The sequence below is a fragment of the Podarcis tiliguerta genome (assembly GCF_965153285.1).
Source record: "Podarcis tiliguerta genome assembly, chromosome: 1".
NCBI classification, from domain to species: domain Eukaryota; kingdom Metazoa; phylum Chordata; class Lepidosauria; order Squamata; family Lacertidae; genus Podarcis; species Podarcis tiliguerta.
Genome location: NC_139534.1, coordinates 94175520 through 94193837, shown reverse-complemented (window position 1 = coordinate 94193837; position 18318 = coordinate 94175520).

Genomic DNA, 18318 nt, shown 5'->3' with positions numbered 1-18318 from the left:
TTGCCTAAGATTTCAAATAGTGAAAACCCAGACACAAAAGTTGTTGAATGGCAAAGTTAAAAAAAATTAATAATGGACATTTCAGCTATTTTCATCCAGACACTGCCGTGTTCTGGCTGTGTCCCGGAAATTTTCAGCTATGGGCTTGGCAAAACTTGCGAAAGCTGTTTTAATTTTTCTAAAACATCATGCGAACTCAATCAACTCCTTTCTGACTGACCCTTGCATAAAAATCTGCTCACATTTTGCTGTCAAAAGCAGTAGGAGGCACTGTGACCACATAAAATAAATAAAGTTAATCCTCTCTGTCCTGATGTGTAAGAGGATTTATATCTGGTGTTTAACTTATGTTAAAATACTTAATACAACACTACCCAGGAGGCAAAATGACAAGCAACCATCATTTTTGAGCATTCAAAGATATTTTTATCTGAGATCACATTTTATGGAATGTCCTTTCCAATGACACATAATGTGTCACAAATCTTTCTGGAATTGCAATATAATATTACCTACAGCCATTCTAACAATGTTATGTTAACTTAGTGATGCTGTTGATTTGTGAGCTACCTAAAGACCTCATCCACATTGTGCTAATTATTACCATCACTTCATTGTCCATTTTCTTTCCATGGTGTGAAGTTGGGCAAAGAGCTGTTGTACGTTATGGTTTCCAAGTGGGGTTTGGGACTCATTCTCCTCCTGGTCTTTAAGGAGGAATGCCAACTCTTTTTCTGGGCAGAGCTCTTGTGCCTTTAACAGCAGGGAGAGTATGTGAAGTTGACTGCAGCAACAAAGCAATTAATTAATGGCTTGTAAGTATGAAGGGAGCAAAGGAAATAACAGAGTTTTAGTAGTGAGTGGAAAGATATTGTCTGGATGCCAGGTCTACCAGAGGATGAACATCAGGTCCACACCCTTCTTCTGTGGTGATCACTCATAGCCGAGTAAGATTGTCTTCCCTGAGCATGGTCTTAATGATGTGTCCGTAGGTGACTGTGGAGGCCAATTCTGGATCCACAATGAGAATACCCGTATTTTTCGCTCTATAACACGCACCAGACCATAACACGCACATAGTTTTTAGAGGAGGAAAACAAGAAAAAAAATATTCTAAACGAAATACAGTGGTGCCCCGCAAGACGAATGCCTCGCAAGACGGAAAACCTGCTAGACGAAAGGGTTTTCCGTTTTTCGATGCACTTCGCAGGATGAATTTCCCTATGGGCTTGCTTCGCAAGACGAAAATGTCTTGCGAGTCTTGAGATTTTTTTCCGCTCTCCACCCCCTTTTTCTAAGCCACTGAACCACTAATAGCCTTTTAGCACCTAATCCGCTTATCCCTTAAGCCTTTAATAGCTGCTAATAGCCGCTAAACCGCTAATAGCGCTAATCCGCTAAGCCGCTAATAGGGTTGCTTCGCAAGACGAACAAACCGCTAGACGAAGAGACTTGCAGAACGAATTAATTTCGTCTTGCGAGGCACCACTGTAGTGGATATATGATTTTTGTGGTTCATGCTGTGGCCACAGACATGTGATCTGACAGTGAGTTTGGAGTAGCCCAATGCAAAAATCCTGAGGATCCATGTGAATCCATGCTTTGTAACCACGGAGGAGGGAAGGAAGGGGAACCATGGATCCTCTGCTCACGACTGCAGCAGATCCCCCCCGCCACCCGCAGGCATTCGCTCCATAACACGCACAGACATTTCCCCTTACTTTCTAGGAGGAAAAAAGTGAGTGTTATGGTGCAAAAAATACGGTATATGTTTCTGGGTGGGAGTTGATCACGGTGAGGGTTTGCCAAACGTGCCTTCCTCTTCGCTCGTTTCTCCCTTTCGTCCTGAGTTTGAGTGTCTTCAAAGCCCATGACTCCTTTGGTAAAGGCTGTTCTCCAATTGAAGCACTCACAGGAAGATTTTGTAGTTTTCATTATCTGGAAACCTAGAGTAGACCCATTCAATCGGAGACATATCAATAGACTGTTATTACAACAGGAAGCCCAGTACATCCATTTACGTAAGACCATGACCCCTATGGGTCTGAATAGCTAACAGGATTATACATCACTTCTTTAAGACCTCAAATTAAACTGCAGCTGTCCTCTGAACTTTAGAACTCTATGCCTTTAAGAAGATCTAGGGGATCTTATCTACCCCTTTAAGTGCATATAAAAGGTGATAGACTCACTTCCAAATTGAAAACACACGGAAAAGCTCAAGATACATGTGGATCTACCCACACATAGGTGAGGAATCTCATGATTATTTGCTGCCTTAGAGTTTTTAATTTGATTCAACACATGTAATTATTATTATTAATATTAATTAATTTCAGTTGTTATCCCTGAGAAACGAAGAAAATAACAGGCTATCCGAAAGTCTTTAAACTTACACAACCCTTTAAAAATTAGGTAAGGAACCAAATGTTATATAATACTGTTTTATAATTTATGACTGTTTTATAATTTAGAATTTAAATGTATTTTCATCTAATATTTGATACTTCCAGCTGATGAAGGTGAATACATCGAAACAGGGCCCTGTCCTGGTTTCTAATCCATGACTGACTTCTGACTTCTGCTTTATGATTGAAACCAAGACCTTCACAAGACCTCCATGTCGAATCTGACTATGGACTAACATAAACTTATCTCTACTCATAAACGCTTATCTCTAATTCTGTAACGAATTATTGTGTTGTACATATCTTTATGTGTTTGAGTTTGTTATCTCTATTTGAATTTGTAATCCTTGTCAGAATACATACTTTTGAATGGATTAGTTTTTGTTACTATTGACTATTGACTTGCGAGTAGGGACCACTCCCACTGTTGAAACTCACATTGGCCTGAGTTCTTGGTGTGCTTTTTTCTTGGTACAATCAACGGAACCGGCCATGGGCCGTATCCGGCCTATGGGCCGTAGGTTGCCAACCTCTGTGTAAGACCCATCGTAAAACACATATTTCCGATAGGAACTGAGACACCGCTCCTCTATCCGTCTCCAGGCGGGTCCGCCCACATGCAGATACGCCCACATACGCGTATCCGGCGTGATGACATCATTGTACCAACCCCATCACATACACCCCTTACAAATACAGGTGTATGTGACAGGGTTGGCGCCATAATGTACTTATCTGGACCAGTCACACATGTGTAGAAAGCAGCTGCTGTGTTGAAAGCAGCAGTATTGGAGGTAAAATGACACTTCATGAATTATAATTACTGGGTAAATGTGAAATCATTACGCATACTGTCGCAAAATGTAGCAATGTAGTTTACTGTTGTTATATTAAGACTGTTACCCATGCTACACCATGCTTCAAGACAAAATTTCATTTATTTGTAATTAGAAATAAATATTTCACAATATCTAATTACATATTGTTTTTGTGATTAATCACTATGCTTTAATTATGTTCAATTTGTAACAATAAAAATACATCTTGCATATCAGATATTTACATTACGATTCATAACAGTAGCAAAATTACAGTTATGAAGTAGCAACGAAAATAATTGTATGGTTGGGGGTCACCACAACATGAGGAACTGTATTAAAGGGTCACGGCATTAGGAAGGTTGAGAACCACTGCCTTACCAGCTACTGCTGAGCATATATCTTCAAATATTTACAAAACTGGCACCCAAAAATGTCCGCAGGCTCTTCTTCATCACCTGACCCACAGAGAGAGTGAATCACTTCTACTTAACAGAATTAGGTAACCTGCAATTAAGTCATTGGAATCTAAAGAAGTGGAACAAAAGGCTGTAAATGTCATTTCATTTTTTTAAAAAAGAAGCAGCAGCTTAAAGAACCCCAACATCATCACAAACAGTCCTGCTGGCTCTTGGCTCCCTTTCAGAAAGCATTATTGTGTTTTATGGAACACCCATCGGAAACTGAGACGGTGTTGCATCATTGTGGAATGAGAACATTCAGCTGGGAGGGTGCAAAGAAAATCAAATGTTCCTGGTGCTCTCCAAACTGATTAGGGATCAGGTTAAAGTGACATGAGAAGGGAAGGAGAAGGCCAGGCTGAGGGCAGCGTGACTACTCACATGCAAGGTTGCTGGCTTTAACTCCACGGCCTTGCCCAGGAATGCCCAGGAACACTTTCTAAGCTCTGTAAACATGAGTACGTTCATGTAAACATGAACATTGCAACCTGCTCACTTCCCTTTGCTTACTTTAACGTCCTGTGCAATAAGACAGGTGCCTGCATATTTAGGTCCTGTCCTGAACCAGAGTTTCATCTTGAATTTCGATGCCTGCCTACCACAGAATGCTCTGCGGACCCCCTGATTGGTTGCTGTCTGCAGGCATTTTAGGCTTAAGCCCAACAGGAGGCGCCATCAATTATCCCTATTTGCCCTGTTCATCATGGCTTCCTGTGATCCAGATCTCCAGATGGTGCCTCCTTGATATCGTACCTGCATTTCAAAAACGAAAGTGTCCTGTAGCACTTTAAAAGGCTGACAAATTCAGTCTGCCACAGACCTGTCGTCTACAGGCCACTTTATCCAATGCATCTGGCTCAGTCATCTCAAAACCATTTGTTCCTTTCGTTCTTGATTACAGTTGCCTCTGAATGGCCGCTGTTCTGTGAAAGGGATTTAAGCCAGGCCAGAACTTTAGATTCACACAAGTAAAATGGATTTGTGCAGTATGTTCCCCTAGTTGCTATTTGAAATATACTCGGAGCTGAGTGTGGATTTCATGCCCTTTATTCAGCTCATAGTAGCGAGGAAATGGAAGTTTCCCCAAACTGTCTGCTTTATATCCATTATTTACACAATGGGCCCCATGTGATTAGCTAATTCTGGGATTCTCCTGTAGGCCAATCAGGTTGCGGATTCACTTCCACCTGAAGCTGGATTGGGTGGCTCCTGCGGACCAATCAGACTGCTGCATTCTGAATCCTATTGTTCTAGGACCAATCAGACTGCTGCATTTTGCATGCTATTCAACTCAGTACATAACACCATTAATTCTATTAATTTACCCGCCCTAGAAATCAAGATTTGGTGGTTTGCAATTTCTTGGATCCTTCTGACATTTCCCCCCCATAATAATTGCTAACCTCTTCACTCTTCTTCAGCTCTTGTGGACTTCGCCTGTGTTGCCTGACATCTCAAAGGTGTCTCTTAAACGATCTCCGTTCACCATGCCGCCAGAAATTGAATCATAGATATTGTTTCCCTGTATATTTGATGAGTGCTTCCCCTGTTGGAAATGCCTTACTGTTTTGTTATTAGTGTCAAATGTACGGAACAGCTGGTTGTAATTTTGAAATGATCTGGAGGAAAGAAGGCGCCAAACACTTTCATGCCCCCCCCTGCCCCATCAGTTATTAACCTGCTTTTCATGTTGCCTAATGGGCCTGCATTTTCCTTTAACTTCTTGTTGCTCGCAGCATATTTATAGGAGAATACAAGGTCTGGCCGGAAGAGCCGCTGTGGCTGAGGAAGTCAAGGAACCTGCCCTAAGGCAGGACATCACTGCTCCCTCCCAGCAGCTCCTTGCAGACAAGGGAGGATCTGACTCACTCGCACAGCAAAAACTTCCACATTCACTTCAGTGAGATCACATGCAAATCCTCACTGGACACATGGCGCATACCCTCAGACATTTCTCCCATGAAAATAGGGACATTTCTCATTTCCTGCCAGACTGATCCTCCTCAACCCCCCATCTGCCCCTCGCAAAGCAGAAGAAGGGCAAGTGCCAGCACAACTACACCAATGGGACACAGCACACACTCTCTCCAGTGCCCTGAGAAAACCCCTTAATCCGGATTGGATTGGATGGGGTTGGATTGTACAGTCGTACCTTGGTTGTTGAACGTCTTGCGACTTGAACGTTTTGGCTCCCGGACGCCGCAAACCCAGAAGCGGGTTTCTTTGGAACCTGAACATCCGACGCAGCTTCTGACTAAGTGCAGGAAGCTCCTGCAGCCAATCAGAACCCACGCCTTGGTTTTCAAACGTTTTCGGAACAGATTCCATTGAGAACCAAGGTACAGCTGTATTGTGTTCTTTGGTACGTTTACAAAAAGAAAAGCACACACAAATAAATCTTAGAAAGCGGCAAGATTAGACATGGACGCACAAAGCATTTGTAAAAGAAAAAAAATCAAGACTTGTACTCTGCTCCCCCTTTCTTCCCACCCAGGGCAGCCCTGCCCAATGCCTGCCCCTCAGAGCCAGTGCGTCACATGGGCTGCTCTCCAGCAGCCGCTATGAGCTGCCCAAGGGAGGAGGCTGGCAGCAGCGGCCATGGAGAGGCAACGGGATGCTCTCACACTCAGAACAAGGGCCGGCTCCTCCTCCTCCTCCCTGAGCTCGGCAGCAGCAGCACTGGAGAGGGAAATAGGGAGATTCTGGGACCAAATCAGAAGCCAGAGTGGCTTTCATAATTCTGGGGCTATCCTTGGAAAATCAGGACATTTGGAGGGTCTTCCTCTTCTTCTTCTGCGATCACTCGTAGCCGAGTAAGATTGTCTTCGAGAAGCACAGTTTTAACAATGAGTCCGTAAGTGACTGTGGAGGCCAATTCTGGATCCACACGTCCTTCCACAGTGGGGGCATTGATTTCCGGGCGGGAGTTGATGACGGTGTGGATTTGCCAAGTGTGCCTTCCTCCTAGCAGGTTTCTCCCTTGTGTCCTGAGTTCAAGTGTCTTCAAAGCCTATTACACCTTTGGTAAAGGCTGTTCTCCAATTGGAGCACTCGCAGGCAAGTGTTTCCCAATTGTTGGTGTTTATACTACATTATTTTAGATTTGCCTTGTGACAGTCTTTAAACCTCTTTTGTTGACCACCAGCATTACGTTTTCCATTTTTAAGTTCAGAGTAGAGGAGTTGCTTTGGAAGACAATAATCAGGCACCTGCACAACATGGCCAGTCCAACAAAGTTGATGTTGAAGAATCATTGCTTCAACACTGGTGATCTTTGCTTCTTCCAGTACACTGGTATTAGTTCACCTGTCTTCCCAAGTGATGTGTAAAATTTGGAGGGCATGCTGGTGCTGCCCCCACAGTGGAGTAAATAGGAAGCCCAGCCTTGCCTGAAAGCTCCAGATGTCAGCAAGGCAATCTCGCAGAGCGCCATCATTTTGGAACACTTGACTTCTTGAACAGGCTATATGAATGGGAGGAAAGCTATAGCTCAGCGGTAGAACAACTGCTTTGCATACAGAAGGTGCCAGCAGTCAATCCCTGGCAACTCCAGACAGGTTTAGAAAAGACTCCTGCCTGGAGAAGAGCTGCCTGTCAGTGTAGACAATACTGAGCTAGATGGACCAATGGTTTTTGACTCAGTTTAAGAAAGCTTCCTATGTCCCTACTTGACTTTTTTAAAAAGAAAACTTTGCTGTGCAATGCCAGAACTGGAGCATTTGTCCAGGCCCATTTATACTCCCCTACCTTTGAGTATCGTAAATGAGTCAAGTATATATTTAATGTTTACTTTACAATGCAGCTGCTTATTACAGCAGGGGGGTGGGGACCATATCCTTTGGGAGATCTGCTTGGTCTCTTTCCCACTGCTTCTATTGTCATATTGGCAGTAGCACCCAGGCACCTTTGGGTAAAAGTATTTGGCCTCTGTTTTTCTTTATCTGAAAGGACAGCAAAAACAGCTTCCATTATCATTATCATTATTACTATTATTATTATTATTATTATTATTATTATTATTATTATTATCATCATCATCATCACTATTACTACTATTATTACTATTATTAAGCTTGTCAGAATAGATATTTTCATACAAACTCATGCAGCCAAAATTTAAGTATAGCTGAGTGCCTTATTATCAGGATTGTAAAGTTATCTTTTTGGCAGAGAAGTCCTGGCAGCGCAGAGCCTCTTAAATCTGAAGGAGATTAGCAGATCTTATGCCTGGCCTCTGCCTAAGTGACAAATGATTCCTGCAGCACAGTCTGTGGCTGGAAGCTGCCTGGGACAAGACCCCAACCCCTTACAAAGGTCAAGTGGTTTTCCATTTACAGTGCACCATTTCATGCTTTCCAAATATTGGCCAGCTGAAGGGATGGGATATTTAGCAGAAATTTAAATCAACTCGCTGTGATGAAAGATGTCAGGACTGACCTTGGCCTCTGAAGCAGACAGATTTGGAAACACTGTGGATAAAGTTTCTGCTTCCTGGAAGGTGGGAAGCTTATGGAACCCCACGAGGGAAGACCTGTTGCCTGTGAGGTTGTGTCTGTGGAATCGCATTTGTGGTGTGAAAGGACAGCGAAAGCGAACCTTCCCCAAATTCCTCCTGCTTTTGCTGCTGCTGTGGGAATGTGACCCAGGAACATCATCTGTGAACATTTTCCCCTGCTAGACTTCAGTAATCTATTCCTGGCTCCTAAATCTCTCCACCTCTTATGGTGCAAATTATGTATTGAATTTGCCAGTGCTCACCATCGCCATCTAGTGTCGCATTTGCATAATGCACTTTGCAACACACACAAAACGTTTTATTTGCAGCTGTATAGCTGAGTCCTTGCAACAAATGTCTGTAGATGAAAAAGAAAATGTTTTCAGTTCTTCCTTTCACTTTGGCATCCTACCTTTTTGTGCTGCTGCTTTGAAGAAATGACCGCTATTGGGTTTCTATGGCATTGCTGTGAGATACATGACACAGAGAGGTCCTCTGCCATTGCAGGAAACATGCCTTGTTGCTGATATTGAAAGAGGAGGCGTAACTGAATATTGGGACTTTGGGGGATTTTAAGTCAAATACTGCAGTTGTACTCCTATGTTGGGTTCCCTGTTTGTTAACCTGTTTTCTAGCTTTGGGATGCTTCCTGCTTTCCCTCCCCCCGCCCCTTTTAATATTTGATTTCTTCTTTCATTTCTGGCTGTCTCTCACTTCCTTTCCATTTCTGTTTTTGTGCAACCCTTCATGACTCGTCCAGCCCAAGTTGTGCAACTGATCAAGTGAAGTGGATGATGGAACAGCAGAGGCAGAGTGTCAGGAAAAAATATATTGGGGACACGTAAGAGGCAAAGTGCATTGGCGGGAGGAAAAGCTTTGCCCCCACGTTAGAATTCTGAAAGAGAAATGACTGTAGCACAACAATTTTACTGTATTCTTTTATTGCTGCTTTATTTGAGGTCACATCCATGCCATACGTTTAAAACACGCTTATGCCATTTAAGCAGTTATGGCTCTCACCCCCCCCCCCCCAAAAAATCCTGGGCATTGTAGTTTGTTAAGGGTTCCGGGAATTGTAGTTCTGTGAGGGGTCTCGTAACAACTCCTAGCAGCCTTAACAAACTACAGTCTCCAAGATTCTTTGGGAGAAGCCGTAACTGTTAAAAGTGGCACAATAATGCTTAAATGTATGGTATATATTCCAGTTTATGCTTCAGCAATAATAATAACTGCTTGTTGGGGAAGGGTGCCGCTCGCCTTCTTCCTGTCTTCTGGTGCTCATTATGGAACAGGATGGAATCAGCGGCATAAATGAAATATATATTCTATTCGTATTCTCTTAATGTCACAATGGAACTCGGCACGCAGTGTTGTAATGGGATGTGATGGAAAACTGGGAATATAAATCCCCTGACTTATTTGTGTGTGCAATGGAACAACAAATATATTGAATGCGGCAGTCAGAATGATGGCCAGCTATTTCCCCCGCCCCTAAATTTGCCCATAGCAATTAACACACCTGAAAAACTAAGCACCACTGAATGGATTGGGAATGGGAGAAACACTTCCTCAGTGTTTCCTTACTCTCCGCTGATCACCGAATAGGAAATAAGGCTTGCATTTCACAACAGTTCAGACTACAGTTGATCTTACTGAAGAGACTCAGACCTTGGCTGATTCGTTTTCTGTAAAAATAAACAGTTGTGGGAAAGTGAGGCACGCAAGGTGCTGAAAAAGGAGTGGGAGTCGGTGTTTTATTTTCTGACTCTCTTCAAGGGGATTGTACATTAGGGGGGCACATATGAGTCACGTAGAACAATCATATTTTCCCTCCTTGCTTATCACTTATCTTCAAGCTAGAGCTTTCCCGTTAAGTCTCTGTATAGGAATTCAGAACTGACAACCACCAGGGTCTGATTTCAGAGTTAGTCTGGCCCCACACGTCCCTTTCGCAAAGGTTAGGCGTCTGGCAGTAGGCAGGGGGTGGCAGGCCAAGTCGACCTGGTTGGTTTTTTGAGGAGGTGTCGCATGTGTTATGTCATGCATGTGCAATGCCCTGCCCCCAACGGTGTTATGTACTGAAGTTCTCACCCTGGGCCAGCAGGGGGATACGGTAGATAGTTCAGGTCCACATATGCAAATAAGGGATCAAAAGTGACGTTCAGTGATTGGATAGTTACAGAAAATGGTTACTGTTGCGTTCTAGTGGAGCTCTATAGAAGCAGGCTGGCTGAACCCTTCAGTTCAGTTCTGTTCTGGCCTGTGAATAAACAAGAGCTGTTTGAAGAATCGCTGTGTCGTCTGATATGTTCACCCACAACTTAACAAACTCGGCACCGCTGGCTAGTGGGAACTCTTGTGCTGGCTTCTTCTAGCATGCTGGGTCAAAGTGGACATCACACAAATGTTTATATACATCTCTTAAACTTGTTTACCCAGGCCCAAACCTCTTTAAATAGATGCTTAAAAGTGTGTTGGTGTGTGTGTATCTGTGGCGTGTCTGCCCTTCATTTGTATGGAGCTAAATCAGTCTTTTAGCCAAGCAGTCAGTGTGTAGATCTGCCATTATTAGCTATAACAATTTCCTTTGGAGTCAAAGCTATGCCAGCCCAACATGCAGAGCAATAATGGTGTGCCGCCCCACTCCACCCTAGTAATGAACCTGGGATATGATCTACAGCAGGGTGGTCCAGCTTTTCATACCAAGTGTACTTTGACACAGAACCCATGGGCAACACACGGCCTTGTTATGCAAGGTGGCAAGAGGAGCCAAGTCAACATTTGATGCCCCTCTTAGCCCTCCCACCTCCTTCCCAAAGCCCAGTGGCTCACTTACCCAGCTTTGGGAAGGCAGCATGAGGGCTGGGGCTGTCAAATGTTGCAGAGGGCTGCCTCACAAAGGCCGTGAGGGCCACATGCAAGGCAGCCCTTTCCCCCACTCCCGCCTTTAGTAGGGCTCCTGTGACTTTAACAGCTCTGTGCCAAGCAAACATATTTGCAGGCAATGCTCTTCCTGCCAGGAGAAGCTTGCTGATGCTGTGAAAGTGTCACTTGCTAAATTTCTGCTTGTTGTTCAGCTGCTGAAAGCAAAGAAGCCCTGCCAGAACAAAAGTTGGCAGCCCTACGTTCAAGAGCACATCTCCTCTGCTAGTCAAGCCCACTCACCTTTTCAATAAAGCTTTTGATTAAGTGTTTCAAATTTACTGGAAGCGTTTGAAACTTTTTTGCTGGATATGTTTTTATTATTGTTTTAACTTCTGCTTTTTATTTCTTATGGTAAAGTTTTTAATGTATGGTTATTATCTATCTTGAAGTATTTTTGAGAAAAGGCAGGATATTTTTAAAATATATGGTTATTATCTATCTTGAGGTATTTTTGAGAAAAGGCAGGATGTTTTTTAAAAATAAATAAATAAAATGAAACTTCATGCCTAAAGCATCTCTTCTAGTTCTTTTCAGAGGTTTATACTACTTCAAAATTGGTTATAGGTTTGCCACGGGTGAGAGTTGGTTCTGTGATTTCATGTTGTCTAGATGATTCGTCTCTTCACGTCTCCCTGTTTTCACACATGTGGGTTGGTTCACACATGCATGTTTATGATGCCAACATCAGGTGACAACTTCCATATTTGAATGGGACAGAAGATTGGAAGGAAGGTGTAATGGTTCTAGGGGTTGCTCGTGCGTAAGCTTGTCCCAACCTCTGGCTGGGTTACCTTAGTGAACCTTTCCTGTCCAGGCAGCCACTCGCCCATGACTGTCTCAATCGCTGGCAGAATCCGTCAGTGGGCGTTTCTTAAACTTCTTCCAGCAAAGAAGCTCTTTGACGCCAAGTCTCTGCCTACTCTCCCTGCGCGGAAGCCTTCTGCGCAAGGAGTGCATAGGCAGCGGAGGACCCTTCCTCTCCCCGCTGGTCCCCGGCAAGGAATCATGGGACCGCCTCGCCGCTTCCCCCATCTGCCCCCCTTCTCCACTGGAGCTACGTTGATTCTCTTCCCCAGAAGACGGGCTGCCTCTCCCACTCCCGGGACGCTCTCTAGGATCCCTTTGGAGCTTGCTCTCTCCCTCGGACACTGATGGCAGTTCTCTGACAGAAGGGAATGCTAGGATAAAGGAAAGGTGGAATCCCAAAGGTGCAGAAAAAAGAGGGCCTATTGGCCTAGCGTGCTTCAAAGCTTTCCTCACTGTTGGGGTGTGTAATGTTCTATCATTGGTGCTATGTAAGAAGGAACAAACACACACTCTGAGGTTGCTGAATAACACATTTGGTATGTCTTATACCATAATTTCCCAAACTTGGGTCTCCAGCTCTTTTTTTAGACTACAAATCCCATCATCCCTAGCTAGCAGAGCCAGTTGTCAGGGATGATGGTAACTATAGTCCCCAAAGAGCTGGATAGCTCTGTTATCACTAGCGCCAACTAGTGACACTTACTGTAACTGCACTTACTTTACAACTACACTAGTGGCCAAAATTGTGGAAACCTTTTGGAAAAAGTGTATTTCTGAGGTTTGATGACTCATAACCCTACCTTTTGGAGTAATTCCATAAAATTATATATCAGTGGAAAGATAAATTAATGAAGAATGTGATGCAACAAAGTTTGTTCAATTATCTATATTCTATCAAAAGTTATAGCCAAATAACCAGAAAAAGGAAGCACAACTTGCTTAGGCTGATATACAGTAGCTTTCCTTCATTTGAATGTAGTCAATGAGCATGAGTGTTTAGAGAGCCAATCAGGTGTTATGAGCCCTCAAACCTCAGAAATACACTTCCTCCAAAAGGTTTCCACCATTTTGGCCATGAGTGTACCAGATCCCATATGTTACAACAGGCTCTCCTTTGTAACAGGGTTCTAAGCAAAGACTGGAGACCTACATATTGGGGATGCCGTGGATCTCCTGCACTGAAATGAGGCTGGGCTAGAGGACCTGTGAAATCCCTTCCAACTATATGATTCCTCAGGGGCAGTTGCTTGCACAGCACAATGTCTTCAACCATGCCATCTTGCCAAAAGGCAATGATGGGTATAATGCCCACACGGTGAGGTAACTCAAAAGTTCTTTTTGTGGCACAGACTCCATTGAGAAGCACTGCCGTCTGTGGAACACACAGAATGTTTGCATTTCCTCACAAGCAATGCTTTTGGGTACAGGCAGTCCACACTGTCAATTACCATATATCAAATATACAGTGAGGGGCAGCCTTATAGCAACATAAGAAGCTGCCTTATACTGAGTCAGACCACTGGGCCGTCAACCCAGGGGTGGGGAGCCATTTTGGCCAAAGGGGACAGATAATAATAATAATAATCTGTCCCCACTACTCCATTACAAGTTTGTCAGGTGGATGGGACCTTTGGCAGTTGGGTTGTCCCATCAAAGACCCCTGCACAGCAGTTGCCAAGTGTCCAACAGCTTATTGGATGCTGGGTGCCTGGGAACTGCAGCACAATGGGCTTTGCGGGCCCTATGCCCAACAAAGTGCCAAGCGTTGGGCTGGCAAAGCTGCTTTCTACAGGGATTGGCTGTGTGATCACACAAGTTCCCCACAGGTCTGCAGCTGATCCAGCTGCTTTTCTACCTGCCCCACATCTGACATCAGAAATGAGTGGGTGGGGTTTGGCCCCGTAGACCAAATTGGGACCTGTGGCAGGCCAAGTTTGACTGGCAGTGGATCTCCCATCCCTACCTGGAGAGTGAACCTGAGATCTTCTGCATGCAAACAGATGCTCTACCACTGAGAAATGAACTTTCTCTGTAACTGAGCTATGGCTCTTCCACGTGTATCCCACCCCCTTGCCCAGTGTCCATACCTGTCCTATCCATATATGAAGTGGGAGCTAGGAGCACACAGGTGACGGGGCATTCTTCAGCCTTGGGTCCCCAGATGGTGTTGGACTACAACTCCTGTAATCTCTGAACGTTTTCTAAGCGGGCTGGGAATGATGGGTGTTGTAGCCCAACAACGTCTGGGGACCCAAGATGGAAGTGTACTAATCTAGCTCAGGACTGGCAGTGGCTCTTTGTAGTTTTAGATGGGGGCCTACACAGTCCTACCCGGAGATTTTTGAGAGTTGACCCTGTCGCCTTTTGCATGGAAAGAGTCTGCTTTGCCACTGAGCTCCCCTTTCTCATGTGATCAGTGCCTTAGTCGTGACCTACTTATACGTAAAGGGAAAGAACCTCTGGACAGCTAAGTCCAGTCAAAAGTGACTATGGGGGTGCAATGCTCATCTCGCTTTTCAGGCCGAGGGAGTTGGCATTTGTCCACAGACAGCTTTCCGGGTCATGTGGCCAACATGACTAAACCGCATCTGGTGCAACAGAACACCATGACAGAAGCCAGAATGCACAGAAACACCGTTTACCTTTCTACCACAACAGTACCTATTTGTCCACTTGCACTGGTATGCTTTTAACTGCTAGGTTGGCAGAAGCTGGGACAGAGCAACAGGAACTCACCCCGTCACACAGATTTGAACTGCCGACCTTCTGATCGGCAAGCCCAAGAGGCTCAGTGGTTTAGACCACAGCGCCACCTGCATCCCTTTTACCTTTACCTTACTTATATAACTAGTTAACAAGAGGTGCAAAGAGATGCCTCCGGAAGGAAAACTGCCTCGTGAACTGATGGCGCATGACCAGTCATCTCTCAGCCCCGAACTGAAGAGTCTTTGGCGCTTCGGTCAATGTGGTACACACATTTACAGCTATGCTTGAGGTGCAAGCCCTGATTTATGGGAGGCGAGCTCAGTGTATAAATCCTTTTACGAAGTGCCGTTTGGAGGGCTGCGCAGAATCCTTGCTGCTTGTGTCTGTTCTTTGTATCTCGCAATCTGCACTTGTCTCTCACGGGTGGGGGTGAAGAGCACTGTCAGAGATTGTGTGAATCACGGAACAAGCTGGAGCTGGATTTAGTTTTGCTTTATGGTGATTTACTCCTGCCAAGACAAGTGTGCTGGCAGAACATTGCTGCTCGGAGGAGGAGGAGGAGTAGACAGGACAGAGAGGGACTAATAGAACATAGCTCATTACTGTGTATCCCACTGAACTTAATTGATGGCCTGTGAAGTTTAAGAGGGGTGCATGTCCATCTGCAGAGGTTTATGTGTGCATGCCACAGGCAAACCGTTCTGGACTGCCTGGCGGTGCAGAACTTCAGGGCAGTTTGCATTTCTGGGAGATAACTGCGGTGATGGATGTGCCAGTGTATCTCAGGTTGTTAACTGTGTGTGTGTGTTTGAGTTTCTTACCAATTTTGATTAACGGATGCCAAGCTGCCTGCAGACCTGCTCACCCAGCCCAATGTACTAAAATAGCTCAAGAAAGCTGTTAAAACAGCTCCAGAAACACAAATCTCTTGATTTGTGTTTTGAAATAATAATATCTAGCATTTAGTCCATACAACAACCCTGTAAAGTTGGCTAGTGTCATTTTCTCTCTGGGGGCTCAGGCTGAAGGAGTAGTGACTTATCTAAGGCAAACTAGTGAGTTTATGGGTTTGGTAAAGTTTGTACAGAGGATTCACAGGCAGCTTGAACTTGCAGGTGGACCTACACGCTACCTTGGCAGGTGCATGTTCCAAAATCCATGTTTCCTCAGGTAACATGGGGGCAAGATTTTTAGGGAGAAATGGAGGGGGGCAGAAGGTGGTATTTAAACAATTCCGTGCCCACTGATTCGCCCTGCCGATTTATTCTCCCCCTTCCCCAAAGCCACTTTCCCCCTAGCTAGGATGACTGGTTTGCTAAAAGTGGCTTGGTGGCATTTGCAGGAGATAATTGGCAGACTGGGGCGGGGGGCAGGGGTGGGGGCAAGACCAGGAATATCTCCTGCCTGCTGATTCTTCCTGAAAGTGCACTTCCTCCCCCCTCATTAGCTTTGCAAGACAACCTGGGGTTGGACTCATTTTTGCTTCAAAACATGTGGTCCTTGGCTACTCAAGCCCTCCACAGCAGAAGTGTTTCAACCAATCACAGAATCAAGGGATCTGGGAGGTCATGTAACTCAACTACCCATTTCCATTATCCTCTCCTTTAAGGGAGGAAGGAGGGTGCTGTAATGGGAAACTGGCCCTCTACCTCGCAGCTGAGGAACGTTTTTTCATCACAAAGGCCACATTGGCTTCAATGCATTTAGTGGGCAGGACCAAAGTGAGCGGGGCATTGAATGCATATTTACTCTTGTGTGCTCACCTAGTTTCTACATACATTTACACCTCCCTCTCCGTCTTCCGACCAGGCAAACAAGCATTGCTAGAGATCTAAGACACATTCCAGCCAGGCAAAAACACTCAAGGAGGATGCAGAGCAGGGCCAGTGAGAGGTGTGGCTTGGGAGGATGCAAGGCCCGAGGAGAGTCCTGAGGGCCAGATAGGAAGACTTGGAGGACAGCCTCTGGCACCAGGGGCCTGAGGTTCTCCATCTCCATCATGATAGGTTTATAACACAACCTTCTTCCCAGAGCTATTACATGCAATTCTGAAGAGTGTTTCCCATAGAAAGATATTCCCTTCCCCTCCCAAGGTTTTGTTCCATGTGGCCTCCTGGAGAAATGAACAATCCAGGAGCCTTGTTTAAACACCCAGTTTACTAGGGGTTATAAAACCCAGACTGTACAACAAAACAAAATACATTAACATGTGAGCATAACTGAACAAGAATAGGAATAAGGCCATTTCAGACACAAGATGTGCTTTCCAAGGTTCCAATAAAGACATGAAGAAAATAATTATACCAACAACTTAAAACAACGGTAAAATGATTTAGGAGGGAAAAAATCAGATTAAGCAGAGATTGGGTTTGGCTGAGAAGCCAGTCAGGTGTTCTCCCAATTGGCTGTCCTGGGAGAAAACCCACAGACACCATCCCACTGAAAATTAGTTCCTTTGTACAATATCCTCTTTAAAGTCTTGAACTGAAGAATGAGCTCATGAGCTACGACCTTGTAGAATTTCCCCGCGGTCCTACTATTTGTACATTTATTTAGCAAAAGCAGTTGCGGAGCTGGCACCAAATCTATGGGGAGGATGTGGGTTAGGCAGCGCTTGATAAGATCAGTTTAACTTTTGTACTTCCAGTACTTCTGGGCCTGTGGAAATTTACTGAAATCAAGCTACAAGAACAAAGCTACACATCGTTTATAACATGTGTATAGATTGTAACCAGTGGCAACCACACTATCACAGTTTCTGCAATCACTGGATGACAGTAAGTATATCTTGAGCCTTCCTTGATCATGGTCAACGTATGCATATTTTCAACAAAACTGCACATCCTGTAGTATCTTCAGTGCTGACTAATGATAGTATACCTGGGGTGCAACTTAGTGTTGTGCTATGGAAAATGTTCCATCTGCGCAAGCATTTCAGCTTGCCAGACGGAACAACCCCCCTCTCCTTCCCCCCACTGGCTCCTCTGGGGGTTCTCCCAACCTTCCCAGAGCCAATTTTGTGGGTGTGGTGGGTCTGCAGGGGGAAGAGAGGGTGGAAAGAGGCGCTGAGCAAGTTGAAGTCCACTGATGGGGTTCACTAGGTGAACCCTGCCCATAGGGCAGTATTCAGGGCTACTCTGATTCAGAGCAGAGTCCATAGCTGTCAAGTGTCCCTTATTTGAAGGGACAGTCCCTTATTCCAGCGCCATGTCCCGCTGCTGTCCCTTATTGATAGATGTCCCTTAAATGATGTCCCTTAAATTTCAAAGGAAGCAGCTCCTCTCCCTCCCTTCCTGCCAGCCAGGGAGGAGGGAGGCTCCAACTGTGTTGCTTGGCTGTGTTGCTCACCCAATAAGAAGTCTAAGAACGACTGGGGGGTGGAGCTTGCATGCCTTGTGTGTGGCTAGTTAATGCAAGCTGAGGGGTTTTTTGAAAGCTGGAAGCCATTTTGTTGCACGTGCTGCTGCAAACTTTGCAGTGCAAAGCCAGGCCAGGGAGCCATCTTAAGTTGAGGCTGCATAGGCCTTGTGGTGCATGTGATTCAGATTCTATTCAGTTGAACCTCTGGTTACAAAGTTGGTTGGACAGTGTTCTCGAAGCTACCAGCATGAGTTTGACCAGACTGCAGGAGGACAGGAAGACTGGAGTGCCTGGAACAGGTGAGGGTGTATGTCCCTTATTTTGGCTGTTGGTCCCTT